Here is a 23681-nt window from a genome sequence, read left to right on the forward strand (position 1 = left end):
GCATGTGCTGGACCTGGGTGCACATGGGAGAGGCCACACTGAAAAGTGAGGCTGGCTACTACCAGTATGGAGCTTGGGGCAGGTCAGCAAAAGGCACAAAGGACGCCTGAGATCTGCTGCTGCTTGCTGGATGTCTGTAAGTCTGAGCTACTGAAAGTCTTGAGTGGTGCATGAGTTAGGTGAGGCATGGTCTCAGAGAGTCACCAGGGTAAAGTGAATCATGTTTACCAGGTTAATGCAGTTTCAGATTGGGTGCTGGTGCTGAGCCTGAGGCCAATCTGCAAAAGTCACAGTATACACTGAGGCCTACTGCCTGGGGACTACATGCATTTTTGGTCAAGGGGAGTCTCAGAGTGAAGTGAGAGGAGTTCACCAGACTAGTGCAGATTCAGATTCGTTTCTCCGTGTGTGTGTTGGGCAAGGGGGTTCAACAAAGTAAAGATGGTACTTGTCTGCCAACTGCATTAAACAAGGGCTCAACACAGGGACACTGATGGTTGTCCCTCCAGCCTTCACCCGGAAGCTATGCAACTCAGTTCCCTCCATATGCCTCTGGCACTTTCTGAGCCTCTGCTCCTCCACTGGAGCCCGAGGTGAGTACCTGCAAGCAAGAGTCAGTGCATAGGCCCTTTAAGAGGATGCATGGGTTTCTAGTAGCTTTTTGTCTCACCTGAATGGATGAAATACGGGCTGGTTTTTACAGCCAGATATTTTGTGGGCTCCTCTTCCTGATACTGGTGCTCTGGTTTGGGGAGCCTAATCCCGTTCTTAGACAGTCCTCAGATATTCTCTCTTAAAATGCTTTCTTTATACTATATCCGAAGTCAAAAAATCACCTTTGACTCCAATGTAAAAGGGTTACCTAAACTGATACTGACTTAAGTGGACAGTGTAATATTATTACAAATGCTAATGTTCTATATAATCACAATACTCAAAGAAAACACACCCTGGCTCGTGTAGCTCAGTGGACTGAGTGCGGGCCTGCGAACCACACGATCGCGGTTTGATTCCCAGTCAGGGCACATACTTGGGTTGCAGTCCAGTTCCCAGAAGGGGACTCACAAGAGGCAACCATACAGTGATATTTCTCTCTTTCCCTTCCTCTCTAAAGATTAAAAAAAAAAACATAAACTGTAAGACCATTTAGAAAACTATAGGAGAACAGAGAAGTAGAGATGACAAGGCTGGGTATAATAAAAGGACTGAAGAATGAAGACTTAATTTTAGGAGACAACTTACAGCAACAGGCAAAAGAAGAAGGAAAACTTAGCCATTCAAAGAAATAAAAAAGAAATATGTAGATTTGTTGAAGTGATGTCTGAGAAATGGTGGTGTGAGAGGTCCCCTTGGTCTCTCCCCCTGAAGTTTCAACAATTTGAACAGCTATAATTCAAGAAAACTTCCCTGCTCAATGCACTAGCACGTCTAAGAGATCCATGCATTGAATTATCTGAAGGTGGACAAGTGGGAGTGAACCATGGAGCTGGGAAGGGAGAAGGGCTGACTCAGTGCTGGCGACAGCCTGGAGCTCACATCCCTGGGATGTCTGTGAATTTCAGCCCAGAGAGGGAAGGAATCACTGGTGAGTCCTTACCACTGGTGCTCCCTTCATCCTGAAGGAGCAGAGAGATACTGTGGACATTCCTGCAGGAATGATCAGTACATGCTGAGGCTGAAGGCTGAAGCACAGGGGTGTGGCTATGGTTGTCTGGCAATAGCCATTCCAGATGAGAAACAAAGCCATGGAGCATGGCTGCCTCCTCTCACCGTCCCAGAGCTCACCTGGCCTCATGCTCCCAGAGTAAGGAGTTGGCCCCAGAAGAAGCTTTAGCAATGAATGTTGGGTTGTGGAGCACATTATCTGCAAACCTGAGAACTGGTACTATAGAAACATTTTTTCCCCTGAGCAATGAGCACAGTCTGCTACTAATCCCAGGACCAAGTGGAGATACAGAGGAGAAGTTGCTGATGTTTGCCAGTCACCATGATTGGCAGAACAAAGCAAAGAGGTAGCAGCTAGCATGCTCTTGCTCACCCCACCTTCATCCATTGTGGCTGCACTGCCAGCAGTGGCTGTAGGGGATAGCACTGTGACTTCACAGACATGGAACCCAATCTCCCACCACATTCCCTTGTGCGGTTGGTCCCCTGGGACCGAGGACACCTGAATACAGGTGAGATGCTCACTTTCCCATGGAACACAGAACAATTCCACCGCAATGCAGAGATCTGAAAAGCCGGAGTGGTATAGGAGAACTAAAAATGTGTACTTCAGCGCCACCTACCAGAAAACAAAAGCAAGCAAGAAAAGAAAAGCAAGTCCTCTTTATCAATCTACTAGAGATGTACCACTCAAACCTAGATGCCTAAATAGAGAAGAAATCCATCAAATACCATGAATGACCAATGTAACCAGGAAGCTCAGGAAAAAAAATCTCCAGAAAATAAACTTAAAGACATGGAAATATGTGATTTAAAAAAAAGATATTATTTATTTATTTTTAGAGAATGGAGGGGAGGGAGAAAGAGAGGGGGGAAAATATCAATGTGTGGTTGCTTCTCACATGGCCCCTACCAGGAGCCTGGCTGCAACCCAGGCATGTGCCCTGACTGGGAATCAAACCCGTAACCCTTGGTTCACAAGCCCTTGACACACCTGCCAGGGTAGAAATATGTGATTTAAATGATAAAGAATTCAAGACTGTATTTCTGAAAAAAACTCGTTACAAGAAAATACAGATAGCCAGTTTAATGAACTCAGAAATAAAATCAATGAAAATAGGAAGTACTTTATTCAAAGACATTGAAACATTAAAAAAAGGAACAAATAGAAATTCTGGAGATGAAAAACTCAGTAAAAGAGATAAAGAATGAAATAAGGAGTTTAGGAAATAAAACTGACCACACTGAGGAAAGAATCAGGGATATTGAAGATAGAAATGCCATAAAGGGAAGAGGAAAAAATTTAAGGATAAAAAATATGATGGAACTCTGTAAGAACTATCTGACTCTGTCAGAAAAAGCAAATAAGAATAACAGGAATGCCAGAATAAGAGAAGGAAAGGAATGGAGATCCTATTCAAACCCATTGAAAGAACTTGATCCTTGATTCTCTCCAAGGCACAGTGAGTTAAAACTGTCAAAAATTAATAACAAGGAAAGACATCTTAAGGCCATTCAAGGAAAAGAAGACAATAACTTAGAAAGAAAATCCCATTAGATTATCATTGGATTTTTCAGCAGAAACCCTTCAAGTTAGGAGTGGAAACTAATATTCAATCTACTGAAAGAGAGAATTTATGAAGCCAGAATAATACACTCAGCAAAGTTACCCTTTAGATATGAAGGAGAAATAAAGACTTTTCCAAACATATAGAAGCTGAGGGAACCTACCACCAGAGGACGTCCATTGCAGGAGATACTCAAAGGGGTTATTCTACCTAAAACAAAGAATAAAAATTCACCCAACTATTAGTAAAATCACCAACAAGAAGACAGAATAAGAATATTACAACCCTTTTTTAAAACAGGGTACTATATTAAAGTATATCACATTCAGTTTAAAGGGAGTCATAAAATTAAAAGAGAGGAAGAAGACAATAGATACTACATTTTGGAAATGAACTCAGCATAAATAATGATAATTTGTACTAAAAAAAAATCAAAGGGGAAGGTGTAAAGGCATGAATTTGCAAAGGGAAATGGATATTAGATACATTCAGAAGAAAAAGAAATACTGTATATATGAAACTTTCTTTTGCATAAACACAATTGCAACCACACACAAAAACCCCAAACCAAGACACATAACTTGAAAAAAGAGGGAACAGAAAAACGTTACAAAATACTACCAAACAAAAACAACAGACAGAAACACAAGGGAGCCCTGGCCAGGTGGCTCATTTGGTTAGAGTGTCATCCCAATACACCCAGGTGGCATGCTTGACCTCTGGTTGCACATACAAGAAGGAACCAATAAATGCATAAATAAGTGGAACAACAAATTGACGGTGTTCTCTCTCTCTCTCTTGTTCTCTCTCCACCCTTCTTCTCTCTTTTTCCAAAATCAATAAGTAAAGTTTTAAGAAAGAGCCAATGGAAGCACAGAGCTACCAGAAAACAAAAGATAAAATGGCTATAAGAAATCCTTATATATCAATAATTACCCTACATGTAAATGGACTGAATCCACCAGTAAAAAGGCACAGAGCAGCAGATTGGATCAAAAAACAAAACCCAACCATATGCTGCTTTCAGGAGACTAAAGGTGCAAAGACAAATGCAGACTCATAGTGAAAGGGTAAAAAATGATTCTCTAAGCAAATGGGACCCACAGAAAACCAGGTGTAAACATACTAATATCTGACACAATAGATTTCAAGTTAAAGGAGGTAATGAGAGACAAAGATGAACACTTTATAATAATAAAGGGAACACTACATCAGGAAGACATAACCCTTCTCACTGTATATGTACCCAATCAGGGAGCCCCAGAATATACAAAACAGATACTAGTAGGACTAAGGGGAGAAACTGACAAAACCACAATCATAGTAGCGGGCCTAACCACCAAGTTGACAGCTAAACAGAAATAGATCATCCAAACAGAAAATTAACAAATAAATTCTGGCCTTAAATGACACATTACATCAAATGGACATAACTGACTTTATAGAGCCTTTCGTCTCCAAACATCACATTCTATATGTCTTCTCCAGTGTATATGGAACATTCTCAAGGGTAGATCATATGTTGGGACAAAAAACTAGCCTCAACAAATTCAAGAAGATTGAAATCATACCAACATATTCTCTGGTCACAATGCTTTGAAATTAGAAATAAACTGCAATAAAATAAGTGAAAAATCCCAAATATATAGAGATTAAACAACATGCACCTAAAAAATTGGTCAAAGTAGAAATAAAAAGTGAGATCAAAAGATATGGAGATAAATAAGAATGACAATACAACATAACTTTTGAGAGACAGCAAAAGCAGTAATAAGAGGGAAGTTTATATTATTACAGGCCTATCTCAAGAAACAAACAAAAAATCCCAAATAGACAATTGAACATTATATCTTAAAGACTAGAAAAAAGAAGAACAAAACAGCCCAAAGTCAGCAGAAGAAAGGAAATAATAAAAATTAAAGCAGAATGAAATGAAATAGAGAATGAAATGACTATATAAAAGACTACAAAAATTAATGCAACAAAGACCTGGTTGTTTGAATAGATTAATAAAATTGGGAAATTCCTCAATAAACTCATTAAGGCAAAAAAGAGAAAAGACTCAAATAAAATCAGAAAAAGAAGTTACCACAGATATTACAGACATACAAAGGATCATACAAGAATACTATGAATGACTATATGCCACAAAATTTGATAACCTAGAACAAATGAAGAAGTTTCTAGAAACATGTAACCTTTATAGATTGAATCACAAAGAATTGAAAATCTAAATAGACTGATCAACAGTGAGGAAATTGGAACAACCATGAAAAACTCCCCCAAAAGTAAAAGTCTAGGGCCAGATGACTTCACTAGTGAATTCTACCAAACATTCAAATGAGATTTGATACCTACCCTTCTCAAATTCTTCCAGAAAATTGAAGAAGAGGCAATACTTTCTAACAAATTTTATGAGGCCAACACAACTGTGATACCAAAATTTGGCAAGGACACACACAAAAGAAAACCACAGACCAATATCACTGATGAATAAAGATGCAAAAGTCCTAAACAAAATGCTAGCAAATCAAGTACAACAATACATTAAAAAATAATACACCATGATCAAGTTAGGTTCATTTCAGGGGCACAAGGGTGCTTCAACATATACAAATCAATCAAAGTAATACACCACATTAACAAAAGAAAGGATAAAAATCATATGACCTTATCAATAGACACAGACAAAGCAGTTAATAAGATACAGCATTCATTTATGACTAAAATACTCAGTGAAATGGATAAAGAAAGAAAAGTACCTCAACCTAAAGGCCATATAGTGCAGCTAATATTATACTCAATGGTGAAAAACTGAAAGCTTTTTCTCTAAGATCAGAAACAACACAAGGATATCCACTCTCACCAGTCTTATTCAACATAGTACTGCAACTCCTAGCCATAGCAATAAGGCAAGAGAAAGAAATAAAAAGCATCTGAATAAGGAATGAAGAAGTGCAATTGTCGCTTTTTGCAGATAGCATGATTCTTTAATAGAAAACCCTAAAGACTCCACAAAAATTATTAGAAACAGTAAACAAATATGTAGTAAAGTTGCAGCATGCAAAATCAATTTATAAAAATCCATTGCATTCCCATATACTAATAACAAAATTCCAGGTTGAGCAATGGAAACAAAACAAAACAAAACAATTCTGCTTGCAGTTGCAACAGGAAGAATAAAATACCTAAAAATAAACTTAAAAAGGGATTTAAGGGACCTATATACTGAAAACTACAAAACATTATTTAAAAAATTGAAAAAAACAAATAATGGAAAGATATTTCATATTCATGGATTGGAAGAATGAACAGTTAAAATTTCCATGTTACCCAAATCAATATAGGAATTTAATGTAATTCCCATCAAAATTCCAATGTCATTTTAAAAAAGAAATAGAACATAAAATAGTCAGATTTGTATGGATCCACACACACAAAAAGGAAAACAAAACCTGAATAGCCAAAGCAATCCTGATAAGAGAAAAAGAACAAAGCCAGAGGTATCACACTCCCTGACTTCAAATTATACTAAGATGGTTTGGCAGAGAAACAGACACACAGACCAATGGAACAGAATTAAAAGTCCAGTAATATATATGGCAAATAATTTTTGACGAAAGAGCCAAGAACATAAAATAGAGAAATAAAACCTCTTCAATAAATGGTTCTGGGAAAACAAAAAAGCCACATGAAAAAGAATGAAACTACACTGCTCTTTGTCACCATATACTACTTGTCACCATACACAAAAAATAAATTAAAATGAATCAAGGACCTAAATATAAAACCTGAAACAATAAATTACACTGAAGAAAACATAGGTATTAAGCTTATGAACCTTGGTCTCAAAGACAGCTTTATGAATTTTCTCCAATGGAAATGGGAGTAAAAGGAAAAATAAATGGATAGGACCATATGAAACTAAGAGTCTTGTGCACAGCAAGAGAAACTGCCAACACAATGAAAAGGCAGACAACTGAATGGGAGATGATACTTGCAAACAATGCCTCAGATAAAGAGTTAATATCCAAAAAATACAAAAGACTCATACAACTCGACACAAAACAATCCAATTAAAAAATGGGCAGGATCTGAACAGATACTTCTCCCAAGAAGACATGCAACTGACCAACATATATAAGAAAAGATGCTGAGTCCAGCCAAGATGGAGGAATAAGTAGAAACACTTTGCTTCTGCACAACCAAAAGAAGGATAACAACCAATTTAAAAACAATAAACAAGCAGAACTGCCAGAATAACAAACTGCGTGGAACTCTGTCAATCAAAAAGTTAAAGAGATATTCGTCCAGACTCTTAGGAGCAGGACGGAGACAGGTAGCTGGGCAGGTGGAGAGAACCCCTGGCAAGGCCGCTGACCCCATGGGCAAGGAGGGACTGGCTCACCAGGAAACTAAAGACTTAAAACCTCTAGTGGTAAAATGCTGCGGGGGTTGAGAAGGTGGGAGAAACTCCCAGTCTCACAGATAGTTTGTTGGAAAGTGGGGCTAGCCTTAGCTCATGTGGGTCAGTGTATTGAGTGCTGGCCTACAAACCAAAGGGTAACCAGTTCAATTGACCACATGCCTGGGTTGTAGGCCAGGTCCCCAGTAGGAGGCTCACAAGAAGCAACCACACATTGATATTTCCCCCCTCTTTCTCCTTCCCTTCCCCTCTCTCTAAAAAATAAATAAATAAACATTAGAAAAAGAAAGAAAGTGGGGCTAGAGCTGAGCAAGCAAGCGGCACTGTTCTTTCTCTGACCCTTCTCCCACATACAGCTCCACAACGCAGTAAAGTAGGTTGCCCCACCCTGGCAAATACCTAAGGCTGCCGCCCCTTACAACTTAACAGGTGTGCCAAGACAAATAAATACAGCTCAACTGAAAGAACAGATCAAAACTCTAGAAAAAGAGCTAAGTGATGAGGAGATAGCTAACCTATCTAACGCAGAGTTCAAAATACTGGTAATCAAGACACTCACAGAATTGATTGAGCTCAGTCACAAAATGAAGAAAGAAATGAAGGCTACACAAAATGAAATAAAATATACAGTGTGCCAACAGTGAAGGGAAGGAAACCAGGACTCAAATCAATGATTTGGAACAAGCGGAAGAAATAAATATCCAACTGGAACAGAATGAAGAAACAGGAATTTGAAAAAATTAGAAGAGACTTCAGAGCCTTTGGGACAACCACAAGTGCTCCAGCATCTGAATCATGGGAGTGCCAGAAGGAGAAGAGGAAGAGCTAGAAATTGAAAACTTATTGGAACAAATAATAAAGAAGAACTTCCCCAATCTGGCAAAGAAAATAAACTTCCAGGAAGTCTGGGAAGTCCAGGGAGTCCCCAAAAATTTGAACCCAAGGAGAAACACACCAACACACATGATAATTAAGTTACCCAAGATTAAAGATAAGGAGACAATCTTAAAAACAGCAAGGAGGAAAGGAGACAGTTACCTACAAAGAAGTTCCCATAAGGCTATCAGTTGATTTCTCAAAAGAAACTTTGCAGGCAAGATGGGGCTGGAAAGAAGCATTCCAAGTCATGAAAGGCAAGAACTTATATCCAAGATTACTCTATCCAGCAAAGTTATCCTTTAGAATGGAAGGGCAGATAAAGTGCTTCCTAGATAAGGTCGAGTTACAGGAGTTCATCATCACCAAGCCCTTATTATATGAAATGGTAGAGGGAGTTATGTAAGAGATAGAAGAAGATAAAAAACTATGGACAGTAAAATGATAACAAACTCACAACTATCAACAACTGAATCTAAAAAACAAAAACTAAGCAAACAACTAGAACAGGAACAGAATCACAGAAATGAAGATCATATGGAGGGTTATCAATGGGGAAGGAAAGGGGGAGAATGGGGGGAGGGAATACAGGGAATAAGAACCATAATTTGTAGGCACAAAATAGACAGGGGGAGGTTAAGAATAGTATGGGAAATAGAGAAGCCAAAGAACTTATAGGTACAACCCATGGACATGAATTAAGGTGGGGAGATGCTGGAGAGTAGTGGGTGTATGGGGCAGAGAAGTGAAAAAGGAGAGAAAAAAATGGGAAAACTGTAACAGAATAATCAATAAAATGTACTTTAAAAAAAGAAAAGATGCTGAACTTCACTAGCTATTAAAGAATGCCAATAACCCTGGCTAGTGTGGCTCAGCGGCTTGATCCCTGGTCAGAGTGTGTGCAGGAGGCAATGGATCACTGTTTCTCTCTCTCTCTCTCTCTCTCTCTCTCTCTCTCTCTCTCTCTCTCTCCCCTCCCTTCCCCCTCTCAACTGAGAATAAAATAAACCTTTAAAAAAAGAAATGCAAATCAAAACTAAAATTAAATACCACTTCATACTTTTTAGAATGGCTATTATCACATGACAAGTAATAACAAATGTTGAAGAAATGTGGAGCAAAAGGAACCCTCATTCACTGCTGGTGGGAATGTAAACTGGTATAACCACTCTGGAAAACAGCATGGAGCCTCCTCAAAAAATTAAGGATAGAGTTAACATATGACCCAGCAACACCTCTTCTGAGTATCTACTAAAAAAAGGAATAGTTTATTTACAATAATGTATGTACGCACCCCTATGTTAATTGTGGCATTATTTAGTGTCAAGACATGGAAACAACTGAGTGTCCTTTGGTAAATGATTGGCTAAATAAAATGTGGTACATATCAATAATGCAGTACTACTCAGCCATAAGAAAAGATGAAATATTGCCATTTGTTAGAACTGGGTTGATCTCAGGAATATCCTGCTAAGCAAAATAAGTCAGACAAAAAAGTTAAGAACCATATGATTTTACTTATATGTAGGATAGAAATCCAAAAGCAACAAATGAACAAACAAACAAAAAAAGAAATGGCTTTTCTCCGCAGCCTCTCCAACACTTGTTAGGGTGGTTACCAGACAGATCAGGGTGAGGGGGTAGTAATGGGTAAAGTGGGTCAGATACATGGTGATGGAAGAAGATTTAACCTTGAATGGTGGAAACAATATACAGATGAGATATCATAGAAATGTACACTTGAAACCTATGTAATTTTATTAACCAATGTCATTCCAATAAATTTAATTTAAAAAATTAAAACACACAAAAGAGGAAGAAATATATAGAGAAACAGAAGAACCAGGAGAGACTGGCATCAAAGAAACCAAAAAAGAAGAGCTTTCCAAGAGAAAGGAAAGGTGGACGGTGACCAGTCAGGTGAGACGCAGCAGATGAAAATGCTGGACAGACCACTACATTCGGTCAGGATCTCTTCGGTCCTGTTGTGAGGAGAACGGTTTCAGGGGGTGATAGGTGTAATATTGAGATTTTAGTGGATATGCAAGAACAAAGGAAGGAAAATAAAATTATAGACTGAGATTTAGAGAAAATTTTATCCTCTTTAGCCAAGAGCTGGCTGTTGGCTGCCTTAAAATGCCTTGTTTACTTTAATCAAGGACTGAAGAAAATCTATTAGTGTTTGTAACTCATACTCAAAACAATGACTTAATATTGGTTTCATTAATTACCCAGTGAGTGCACACCCAATGATCAGCCCATGTAGTGGTAGCTGGGATATTAAAATGGGTTGAATCACAGGAGCAAGTCCCAATCTGCATATAGTCCCTTTGGGTTCACCCCTCAGCTGTTTTCTAGAAAAGAGGGAGTCTTTGGAAAAGACACAGCCTCCCTGAGGTGTACAATGAAAGGTTAGTGCCAAGAGGAAGAGTGACATCCTTGCTGCTTCTGGGAGATCAGATCTTTGCAGTCTTGGGGATACAGCTGTCCTTGAACCAGATTCTCCTTGATGTATTTCAGAACTAAATCCAGAAGTCTAGCCACAAGTCTATTCTGAGGAAACAATGCATGGACCCAGTTAGAATCGGAGAGGGAAAAGGGAAAGCACAGAGAGGGAACACAAACAAACAAAAAATGACTTGGATTAGTATCTCCTTTACCATGGATTTACCTGGTCATGGAGATGAAAGGCTGTCAACTATAGAAAAAGAATTTTGGTCTTTAGATCTATGAATCTTATTTCTTTTTTAAAAAATATTATTTATTTATTTATCTTTAGAGGAAAAGGGAAGGAGAGAAGGAGAGAAATATCAATGTATGGTTGCCTCTCCTGCACCCCCTTGCTGGGGACTGTCCTGCAATCCAGGCATGTGCCCTGACTGGGAATTGAACCGCGATTGTGTGGTTTGCAGGCTTGTGCTCAATCCACTGAGCTACACCAGCCAGGGCAGAATCTTATTTCTTTAAGGCTGGCAGAAAACAGTAAGAGTCACCACTGGAACGTTTTAGGGACTACTTGTGGTTTCTCACTAGTCCTTCTATCACAAGTCTTCTGCTGGATTTGAATTTGTTGGTCATTCTCTCTATTGAAAATACAGTATCCCCCATTATTTTTTGTTTTACTTTTTGTGATTTTAGTTACCTGATGTCAGTCATGATCAGAAAATATTAAATGAAAAATGCAGAAATGAACAATTTGTAAGATTTAAACTGTGAACCATACTGAGTAGTGTGATGAAATCTCACAAAGTCCTGCTCCATTCTGCCCAGTATGGGAATCATCCCTCTGTCCAGTATCTCCAGGCTGTTGACTTTCTTCACCCGTTAGTAGCCACTTTGTAGCCACCATCTTGGTTATCAGATCAACTCTTGTGGTATCGCAGTGCTTGTGTTCCAGTAACCTCTGTTTTACTTAATAATGGTCCCAAAGTGGAAGAGTTGTGATGCTGGCCATTTGAATATGCCAAAGAGAAGCCATAAATGCTTCCTTTAAGTGAAAAGGTGAGTATAATACAATAAGACATTTTGAGATAGGGAGACCACATCCACATACATTTTATTATAGCTTAATGTTATGTTGTTCTATTAGTGATTGTTGTTAATCTCTTACTGTGCCTAATTTATGAATTAAAATACATATGGGGAAACATAGCATATATAGGGTTTGTTACTGTCCATGGTTTCAAGGACCCACTGGTAATCTCAGAACATATCCTCATGGATGAGGGAGGACTACTGAATACTATCTTGGTTCACGTGGTACCAGTTCTTCTCTGATTCTTTTCTTTTCTGACTCTGCCTCAAGTCTTCTTGATTCTGTTGTCAGTCCCTTAAAGTGTGCTTTCTCTTCCTAGATGCAGTCACCAGCTCTCTTCTTACTTTATGCCTTTTCTTGGAAAATCTTATATTCTCTCATGGAATCACCTATCACCTGTTACTCATGTGACCTCAAGTCTACACACCCAGTTCCTTTCTCCTAAACTTTGTGTCTACATTCCCAACTGCCCATTGAACAGCTTTTCTGTTCAAGTATCTACAGGCCACTTGAACTCAGTATATCTGAAACCAAATTTGCAGTCTCTCCACCCAGTGCCCAACTCCCCACCAAACTTGATCTCCTTTCCTTAGTTGATGGCATCAGCCTCTACCCAACGAAATGAACTAGACAACCTAGAGTGACCCTTTCCACTTCCCAACCCAGTTTGTTCCTGAATTGTGGCCACTCTGCTCTTTGACATTTATCTATCCATTTGTTCATCACTTGTCCATTCATTCATTTATTCATCCATTCATTCATCAAATGAGTTTGTTCTGCACCAGGCACTGGAGTAATGGAAATGAATGAAACAAAGTTCATGCTCTTGGAACTTATGTTTAATAGGGGGGCTTAGACAATGGACAATAAAAATATAATGGTGGCTGGTATTAGTACCAAGATGAAAAATAAAGCAGGATAAGGAAACAAAGAGTAAAAGGAGGGAGTTGTCATTTTAGATACACTGATTAGAGAAGACATTTCTGTTGAGGTCACAGATGAAAAGACATCTGAGTGCCTGAGGGCGCGGAGTGTCTGGACATAACCTTGCTTCTGTGTTCTCACTGGCCCTGACCAGCCAGTTTCCATCACCACCCTCCCAGGAGTTTTCTGACTCCATGCTTCAATCTTCGTATTTCTTGCTCTCATCCGACCTCTCATTCCTTTCACACCCTGGAGTGTATGGTCCAGCTCACCGAACTTGTTGGAGCTCTCTGAATACAACAAGCTTTTCATTTCCTTAGACATGGTTTCTGAGTTTTGTTCCTTTTTCCTGGAATGTCCCTTCCTGAATGCCACTGCTGGGTGTCATTAGTTATTCTTTCCATATCCTTGTAAACTGCCTTAAATTTTTGTCTAGTAAGGCAAATAGGAATGCCAGCGAATAAAATTCAGTCTAAATTTTACTTTTTTGTGACATCACTTTTGAAATACCCACAAAAATTTAATCTTTCCATCCTCAATACTCTGCCCAAACATTTGTTATTAGAATCTATTGCTGGGGTTAGTAAATATTTTCTCTAATGGACCAGAAAGTAAATATATTAGGCTTTGTGGACCATATGGCATCTGTCACAATTACTCAGATCTGCTACTGTAGCGTGAAAGCAGCCACAGATGATATGAATGAATGAGCATGGCTATGTTTCAAGAAAATTTGTTTACAAAAACAAGAGTCAAGGCATAGTTTGCCCATCCCTGCTCTATTGCCGTCTTGTATTGTATTGTGATTATTAGTTTATGTGTCTGCTTCTACCACTAAGTTATGAGTTCTTTGAGGATAAGAACACAACAACCATATATATTTTTTCAGTATAATATGTTTAATTTTTAATTTTTATTTTAATTATTGTTCAAGTACAGTTTTCTGCCTTTTACCCCCATCCCAGCCCACCCCCAGCCCTCCCCACCTCCCTCCCATTTCGACCCTCCCTTGTCCATGTGTTCTTTATACCACTATTAATTTCTGTGTGGCGGGTTGTTTTTACAAAGATGGCCACAATGCCATTTCCCATCCCTCCTGCACTCCTGCAGTGTGATCCCCCACTGCCCCTCTTGAGGTGGGGTCTAATTTTCCTCTCTTGAATCTGGGGTAGCTTGTAAATTGCTTGTCACCATAGGACATTGGGGAAGGGAGGCTGTGTGATTTCTGAACCTGGGACTGAAAAGGTCATGCTCTTTGGTTCTCTTGTAACACTGACTGTGGGTATGTTCCTTCTGGGAACCCAGCCACCATTCTGTCAGAAGCAGAAAACATATGGAGGGGCCATGTTCAGATGCTCAGATCAACAGTTCTGGCTGAGCCCTGTTTGAGTCATTCCAATCCAGGTACCAGACAGATGAGTCAAGAGCCTTCCCATGATCCCAGCCCCCATCCTATTGTTCTAAGTTACTCAGCTGAGGCCCCAGAGGGGTATTGAACCAGAGAGGAGCTGCTGACTCCAACTAGCCATGACCAAATTGTAAACTTGTGAACAAAGCAAATGATGATGTTGTATTACTCCATTATGCTTTCTTTTTTTACTGAGATATAATTGATATATAACATTATATAAGTTTAAAGTGTGTTGGAAACCGCTCTGCCTGGTTTCAGGAGTTGTAACTGTCCCCTCATGGTTAAGGCTGAGTGAGCGACCTCTGGAATGCGAGCCACTAAGGAGACAAAGTTTGTCCCTGGTATCAAACGCTGCCTCTGCTTCACCCCCCTGCCCCCAATGCATGGTTGATGTCCATGACAGGTACGACCCCTCAGAGGAGGGGCAACCTAAGCCAGACACAATCACTTGGGAGGCCATCATGGAAGGACTTGGGGGGCTGAAACAGAGAGGGAGTAATGGACCCTCACCCCCTGGCTATTCTGACATAGCCCAAGTCCCCATGTCCTCTAGGAGAAGTGCTTCCTGGCTCTAATCCACTTAAGCCTGAAAACCTGTGATGGGGGAGGCAGTACAGCCCCTTGTCTGGCTAGCACAGGGTCTGGGGTAACCAGGCATAAGAATTCCTAAAAGTCCTAGGAAGCCTGCTTTGTTAAGAGTACTTTCATTCATACGTTACGGGTCTGAGCAGGAAATGAGTATGTTTCCCAAAGTTTCTGTGACCCGCTTTCCTGACAGACACTGACTCAGGCTAAGCCCTCAGATTTCTTTGAAATGCTATCTACTGTTTGAGCCTTACCGCCTGTATTCCTGTGTATTACAACCCAATAAAAGCCCCTGGAGGAAGGGGCTCGAAGCCCTTCCCTTTTGAGGGATTGGCCACCTCTCCTCCCCAAGCAGATCATGTCTTGGTAGTGTTACTTTCATCTGTGGTGAACGGGGAAACTTGTGGGCGAAGTTGCTCCCACAAAAGTGCTTTGATATACACACATTAGAAATAATTACCACCATAGCTGACAGCTAATGAAACTATTACATCACATAATTACCATTTTTGTGTGTGTGTGTTGAGAACATTTAAGATCTACTCCCTTAGCAACTTTCAGGTATATATGCAGTATTATTAATTATAATTGGCTTGCTATATATTAGATTCCATTAGGTTTTGAGATGTTTTATCACATAGTAAAAGGTAGTTAGAACATAGCCCATGTTGTGGTTTTATTTGTAACACCAAAGCAACAACAAAAATAAGAACCCAAAGGTCATATTGTTCATGTGTGATTTTTACTTTAAAATATTTTAGTATGTTATATACATGGGCATAATGTAACAGTAATCTAAGTCTTAGGGCTCTTAAACTAGTATTTTGAGATGCTTTAACCAAGAATTTATCTTCTTTTTTAAAAATATATTTTATTGATTATGCTATTACAGTTTTCCCATTCCCCCCTTCATTACCCTCCACCCTGCACACCCTCTCCCCCACACATCCCCCCTTTAGTTCATTTCTATGTGTCATAAATTCTTTAGCTTCTACATTTCCCATACTATTCTTGCCCCCCCTCTCTCTATTCCTCCCCCTACCATCTATGCTACTTATTCTCTGTATCTTTTCCCCTTCTCTCCTCCTCCCACTCCCCTGTTGCTAGCCCTCCATGTGATCTCCATTTCTGTGGTTCTGTTCCTGTTCTAGTTGTTTGCTTAGTTTGTTTCTATTTTTGTTTTAGGTGTGGTTGTTAGTAATTGTGAGTTTGCTGTCATTTTACTATATATGTTTTTTACCTTCTTTTTCTTAGATAAGTTCCTTTAACATTTCATATAATAAGAGATTGGTGATGATGAACTCCTTTAAGTCCACCTTATCTGAGAAGCACTTTATCTGACCTTCCATTCTAAATGAAAGCTTTGCTGGATAGAGCAATCTTGGCTGTAGGTCTTTGGATTTCATGACTTGGAATACTTCTTTCCAGCCCCTTCTTGCATGTAAGGTCCCTTTTGAGAAATCAGCTGACAGTCTCATGGGAACTCCTTTGTAGGTGACTGTCTCCTTATCTCTTGCTGCTTCTAGGATTCTCTCCTTCATTTGAATGTTGGCTAATGTAATTATGATGTGCCTTGGTGTGTTCCTCCTTGGGTCTACCTTCTTTGGGACTCTCTGAGCTTCCTGGACTTCCTGAAAGTCTATTTCTTTTTCCAGATTGGGGAAGTTCTCCTTTATTATTTGTTCAGATACCATTTCCACTTGTTGCTCTTCCTCTTCCCCTTCTGATACCCCTATAATTTGGATGTTGGAACATTTAAAGATGTCCTGGAGGTTCCTAAGCCTCTCCTCATTGTTTTGAATTCTTGTTTCTTCATTCTTTTCTGGTTGAATGTTTCTTCCTTCTGGTCCACACCATTGATTTCAGCCCCAGTTTTCTTCCCATCACTATTGGTTGCCTGAACACTTTTCTTTATTTCACTTAACACAGCCTTTAGTTTTTTCAACCAGTTTGCTACCAAATTCAACCAATTCTGTGAGCATCTTGATCACCAGTATTTTGAACTGTGCATCTGGTAGGTTGGCTATCTCTTGGTTGCTTAGATGTATTGGCTCTGGGGCTTTGATCTGTTCTTCTGTTTGAGCCATTTGTGTGTGTGTGTATGTGTTGGGGGGGGCGGTCTGGTTGTGCCTGTAGTGAGAAACGGAGCCTTAGGTGTTCACCAGGGCAGGGCAACCCAGTCCCTGGGTTGTGATGCTGTATGTGGGGGTGGGTTCTGAGAGGAAACAATGGTGCTTGCTCTGCTCTCTGTCGGATATCAGGCCCCTCCGCCGCTTCCCCTAAGCAAGTTGGGCCCTTCTAGCACTGGTGGCTGGGTGGATGGGCTTGTGTATGTTCTAGGACCCTGTGGGACTCTCCAACTAACACTCTTGTGAGGCTTGGAGTCCCTCTGTGCACCTCAACCGCCACAGGTGTTTTCAGTCGGTGTTTTGAGGCTTTATTTCCCTGAGCTGGGTCCCTGGGTTGTGCAGTCTGTCTTGCTCCCCAATTTCATCTGGTTTATCTGCTCACGAATGTGGGACTACCTGGTTGGCTGCCTTACATACAGTACCTTGCTTCACAATCGCTGCCTCGCTGGGTCTGCTGGTTGCCACTCCGCACCTGGGGTCTGCCAGCCACCGCCTATGCACCCAGGGTCTGCCCACTGCCATCTTGTGTGCCCGAGGTGCCTTTTGTGCCAGGTGCCACTGGTTTTTGTACCGCGACCCCTCTCTGCTCTGCCACCCAGCTCCGCCCTGCTTACTGGTCTGGATGAATGTATCTATTTTATCTCCTTGGTTGTCTGACTTCCATACAGTTCAATTTTCTGTCAGTTCTGGTTGTTATTTTGTTTCTAAATTGTTATTATCCTTATTTTGGTTGTGCGAGGAGGCAGTGTGTCTACCTACGCCTCCATCTTGGCTGGAAGTCCCAAGAATTTATCTTCTATGCAGAACTGGTTAAGTAGCACTTAAAGCTCTTTAACTAAAAATACACATTCCAAAGAGGTGAGCACTAGTGTTGTGAATATAGGCATCTAAGTCTACACCATAGAGCTTGTTAATTATCAGCATAAGGAATGTTAACAATAATATCTAATTGTTGAAACTAAGAGTTTTAAAAATATATGGTAAGTTAGAAAGATTTGGTGGGCCCTACCTCCCTTGGATAAATAAACCATGAGAATAACCAGGCACAGAAACAACAAATATTTGGAGTTAGGAACAAGGTCTAGAACTCTATTTGGCTCTGCATTCCCTGCTTAGCGAAGGACCAGGCCATCTAATGATACCTAACAAAACTAGAAGTTTTGCTGATTCTGCTCTCGTAATATCATCTATCTGCCTCAGAGGGAACCCTTCTTGCAAGGTGATTGTTGGAGTATATCGTCTAAGACAAAGGGCAGGGACTTCTCTTAGAGTAACCAGGTTTTGTTCCTGATTACTACTAAACTTGCATACATGGCAAAACTGGGTCTAAGATTTCTATTGTAACATTCACCTAGTAGTGAGTTTGTAGAGGTGACAACCTTACTTTTAATCTGACAATTTGTTGATGGATCAAATTACCTTGGGTTCATTTGCAACCCGGAAATATTGACATCTCTGCCCTATAAAGGCAATCAAAATATTTTTCAGCTTATATTTGGTTTTAATTTTAGGAAGAAAAGAGATTTTTTTGTCAGGCAATGTGTGAAGTGGGGGCAATTGCTGTTGAGGATGTGATAGACAATACACTTCAATGAGAGTATTAGTCACCCTCATGCTAAACTGTTTCTGTGATTTCTCCTGGAAGGTGACACAAGCATTATTTAGTGCAGGGTTTAGAATTTTGGACCAAGTGAGGCAGGTTGGTTAATGAACAATGACAAGGAGATACCCTGTAAGATTCACGAATAGCATCACTTAGTGCGGAATGATCATGTATGCACCTCTGAATGCCACTTTGTTATTTTCTATATGTTTCTGAAAGACAGGTTTTGATTTGCAGATGCTAATGAATGTGGAATTGGCATTTAACTTTCTGGATGTGTTATTTGTTTGAGAATGATGAAGTAAAAAGTGCTGCGGAGTGCATTGATGGCCTACAGTCTTTCTACAGGAGATGCATGCCTCCGCCCTAACGTACTTGGTTACCAGTCAGCCTGTCTTTAGGAGGCCTCCCTGGCTGCAGAGAGCAAAGAGCTGCACAGTTTGTCACTCTGGCACAGCTGGCTGCTTTCTCTTCTGATCTGCAGCTGTGTCCTCCAGATCTGCAGAGATGTCCCACAGGCATCTAAAAAACCAATGGTTCAAAGCCGAATACATCATTCTCCCTGCTCAAACCCCCCTTCTTCCTGTGCTCCCTGTTTCAGTAAATGGCACCACCATCTGCCCAGATGCACAAGCCAGAAAACTATGGGTTCCCTTTGACCTTTTTCATAAGCTGCATCCAAACACCCTCAGGTTCTGATGATTTTAACTTCAAAACAATGCTCAAAATACATTCACTTCGTGCTGCCCCACAACCATAACCTAGTCCAGGGTGCTACAATGTCATGCCTGGATTAGTTAATATTTCCTGATCTCCTATATCCTCTTGCAGTAGGATGTTAGTGGAGATAAAAAACATATTTATTTTAGTCATGTATTTTTTATTTCCTTTTCCCCATTAAGGATATATGGTATTATCAACAGTAAATACGTACTATAAGGAATGGGGAGAGAAGGATCTAAAATATTCAATAATAAATTGTAAGACAGCAATTTAGTCAGTAATGAAATGCCTGGGGCGCATCTGCATAGCTAATTGGCCAGGAATTTCATGGGTCTGCCTGGACCATCCTGATGGCAGTGGTTTGCTACTGCTTACATATTTATAGCAACCATTCTGAGCCCTGTGCCTGAATAGGGCCTCCAGTATTTTAATGAGGATTGCATAAATTTCCAGGTTTGTTGGCAGAAATCTACCCTCCTCTCTGCTCTGTGATCTGGGGCTGCCTGCCATCTTTCCTTTCAGTCTTGCTCTTACTTCCATTTCATTCCCCCACTCATCCCAGGCAGTTATCATGATTGACCTACACTTGTTTGAGAATGGGAGCTGGATGACTTGAGGTCATGGTGTCATGTCATGGAAGAGTTATGACATCAGAGGGCTTGTTATCATGAAATTTCATTTTTTGCTCTTTGCTTCAGGAAAGGGATATAGAAGATAAGAGAATAGAAATTCTTGATTTTGTTCTCATAATTGTAATAAATAGATTCTGAAGTGGATTATGGAAAAAATAACTTACCATATGATACATATAAGTATACACACATTAGTATATATGCAAGTCATTTTTGAACAGATTTAATTTCAGTATTAATGAGAAAACTAAGCTACTAAACTATCTACTAATGTAGATAAAACTGTGACCTTAATAAGTACGTGTTGTTGTTGTAGGCATTTCCTTACAAAACCACTTTCTTTTGTGGTTGAGTCTCAAATAACACAAAACTGCTAATCTATTTTATTTAAATTCTTCTTTTAGAAAAAGGTCCTATGATTGCATCACAAATGAGAGGCAGAGTATTCCACCAGAGCTGGCCTGGTGACAGAGACAGCCCTGAGCCTCAGCAAAATTGACTGCATTATGCCTCTGGATATAATGGCTCAGTGTGACCATCAGATAGGGTGTAGTTCTTCCCAGAAAAAGTGAAATTCCACTCAGAGGAAAAGAAAAGCTAAGTAAAGGTCTTTGGATAATTTTGAACTAAACAATGTGAATTGGATGTGGATGTGTGAGTCATGCATATCAGGAAAAGGCATGACTGAAATGAAAGCCAGCATCTCCTTCTCACATTACAAGTATGATTGTGATCCCTCGCTAAAGTAAGTGTAAATAGAAATTTTGTGATGAGGATTGCATTTAAATGTGCTAAAAAAGCTAGTGATATAAGGAGTCATGAGGGAGATTTTTTTCTAAAATGAATATGTAATTGCATATGTAGGACTGTGAGATATCTTTGGTGTAATTATTCATAGGTTTTCTGGGCATGTTTTCTTTTCTTTTTTTTTAAGCACACTCATTAAGAGATTTTTTAATAACAATTTTTATTACTTTATTGTTGTTCAAATATAGTTGTCTGCATTTTCCCCCTACAATAAACCTAAAATTCCATGTATTTTAAGAGGCAGCATTATTTTATGTTTCACCAAAGAAGAGTGTAGTCTGACAAATGATGTAATGTTTTATAATTTTGTATTTTATATGTATTGAAAGAGTTCCTAGACTAATTTAGATACAGATTTTTACTCTATATCAATCTAGTATAGCAATTTACATCTAAAAAATCTCATAATTGCTTTATATTCTTAAAAATTATTGAGGAGCCCTGACTGGTGTGGCTCAGTGGGTTGAGTGATGGCCTGTGAACTAAAGGGTTGCTGGTTTGGTTCCCAGTCAGGGCACATGTCTGGGTTGCAGGCCAGGTCCCCAGTATGAACGGGTGAGAGGCAACCACACATTGATGTTTCCCTCCCTCTCTTTCTCCCCCTTCCCCTGTCTCTGAAAAATAAATATTTAAAAAAATTATTGAGCAGATCCAAAAACTTTAGTTTATATAAACTTTACTCATCAATGTTTATAGTATTAGAAATTAAAACTGAGAAAATTTTAAAAAGTTAATAATTACTTTAAAACAATAACAAATCAATTAACATATGTTAAACTAAACATATTTTATAAATATATTTTAAAAAAATTCGTGTGAATAGTAGCATTGTTTTACATTTTTCTAAATATTTTAAATATTAATATCTGGTTTAATAGAATTTAGCTGGATTCTCATATCTTTTTCTGCATTCAATCTATTATAATATGTTTTTTTATGGACGTATATGAGAAAATAGCCTTTATTTGCAGAGATCTATCTGTCTATCTATCATCTATCTATCTATCTATCAGATTATATATGTATATGGATTTTAATAGCCTTTAATAACCTTTTTGATAACTGTGGGTATTCTTTGATACCACAAAAAATTGACAAATGGTATTTTCTTGTATATTAGTTGCAGTATCAAATCTGAAACCCTATCAATGAATTTGTATATTCTGTTACATTATTATCTAGTATACTGTTGGTGGGAATGCAGACTGGTACAGCCACTAATTCCAAAACAGTATGGAATTTCCTCAGAAAATAAAAAATGGAAATTCCTTTTGACCTGGCAATACCACTACTGGGATTATACCCTAAGAATCCTGAAACACCGATTCAGAAGAACCTATGCACCCCAATGTTCATAGCAGCACAATTTACAATAGCCAAGTGCTGGAAGCAACCTAAGTGCCCTTCAGTAAGTGAGTGGATCAAAAAACTATGGTACATTTACACAATGGAATTCTATGCAGCAGAAAGAAAGAAAAAATTCCTAACCTTCGAGACAACATGGATGGAATTGGAGAGCATCATGATAAGTGAAATAAGACAGGCACTGAAAGACAATCTCAACTGTAAGTGGAACCTGATCAATAAAACAAACAAGCAAGCAAAATATAACCAGAGACACTGAAATAAAGAACAAACTGACAGTAACCAGAGCGGAGGAGGGAAGGGATAACTGGGGGTAAAGGGGGAAGGCTCTTCAAGGAACATGTATAAAGGACACATGGACAAGACCAAATGGGGGTAGGTCAAGGATGGGAGGTAGGGATGGCTGGGGGTGGGGTAGTATTGGGGGAAAATGGAGACAACTGTACTTGAACAACAATAAAAAATTCAAAAACAAAAACAAAAATAGAAATATACATTCTTTAACATCCTGTTTCTCAACTTACTGTTATAATTCCTAATATTTTAGATTCACTGTATTTATCCTACATATCAGACATTATTTTTGTTGTTTTATGCATAAAATATTGGTATAGATGCAACCAAAAAAGAAGATGCACTCTCCGTGCCTATGTTAAGTTCCTAGCATTTATTTATCTCTATAGATATATTGCCACAGAAGTTGAGAGTGGATGCTACACACATGTAATGCCCTGGACCTCCAATTGAGATCCCTCAAATGTAGAGGAAGAGCTGGGGTGAAGCCACTGGTTGGCCCAGGGAATTTGTAGAAGATTGAGAATCACTCCTATTGTCTTGACTGTTGGCAACAAAAATGACAAAGGAGAACATGGTCCACACTAAGTCCATGTAAGCAAAACCCATTAAGTGAACAAAATCTGTTGAGACTTAGAGTCTAAAATCAGTTAATCAGACATGACATCAGAGAACCCAATCCTGTGAAGATGCAGTGTTGTTACAGCTGGAACTGTGCAGATAAGGAGAGATACGTACACAATAAAAGGAGAATCTTATGGGCTTTTGGTAAGAATAATTCTTAAATTTTTTTATTTTAAATTTTTAAATTTTTATTTATCTTCAGAGGGGAAGGGAAGGAGAGAAGGAGAGAAATTTCAATGTATGGTTGCCTCCCATGTGTTCCCTGCCGGGAACTGGCCTGCAACCCAGGCATGTGCCCTGACTGGGGATCGAACTGCGATCCTCAAGTTCGCAGGCCCACACTCAATCCACTGAGTTACACCAGCCAGGGTAGAATAACTCTTGATTTAAAAAAAAACTTGGTGTGGGGAGTGACACAGAAAGATTTTGCTAAAGAAACAAGGAGATGACTGAAGATTTGGAAACTATACATATAAGGACAGGAAATAAAAATATGAAGACATTTATATTTTCT

General features: G+C 39.3%; 1 long non-coding RNA gene across 1 annotated transcript; it reads right to left on the reverse strand.

Annotated features, from left to right (window-relative positions):
• Positions 1-2564: 2564 nt before the first annotated feature.
• LOC119000735 (uncharacterized) lies at positions 2565-23525 on the reverse strand. The gene is made up of 3 exons (XR_005069394.1): positions 23508-23525; positions 17610-17612; positions 2565-2649 (listed from the first exon to the last, which is right to left on the reverse strand). It is a non-coding gene; the product is annotated as an uncharacterized LOC119000735 (long non-coding RNA).
• Between the last annotated feature and the right edge of the window lie 156 nt (positions 23526-23681).

The sequence above is a fragment of the Sturnira hondurensis genome, unplaced genomic scaffold, assembly GCF_014824575.4.
Source record: "Sturnira hondurensis isolate 20B ecotype Veracruz unplaced genomic scaffold, ASM1482457v3 Scaffold0016273, whole genome shotgun sequence".
Lineage (NCBI taxonomy): Eukaryota > Metazoa > Chordata > Mammalia > Chiroptera > Phyllostomidae > Sturnira > Sturnira hondurensis.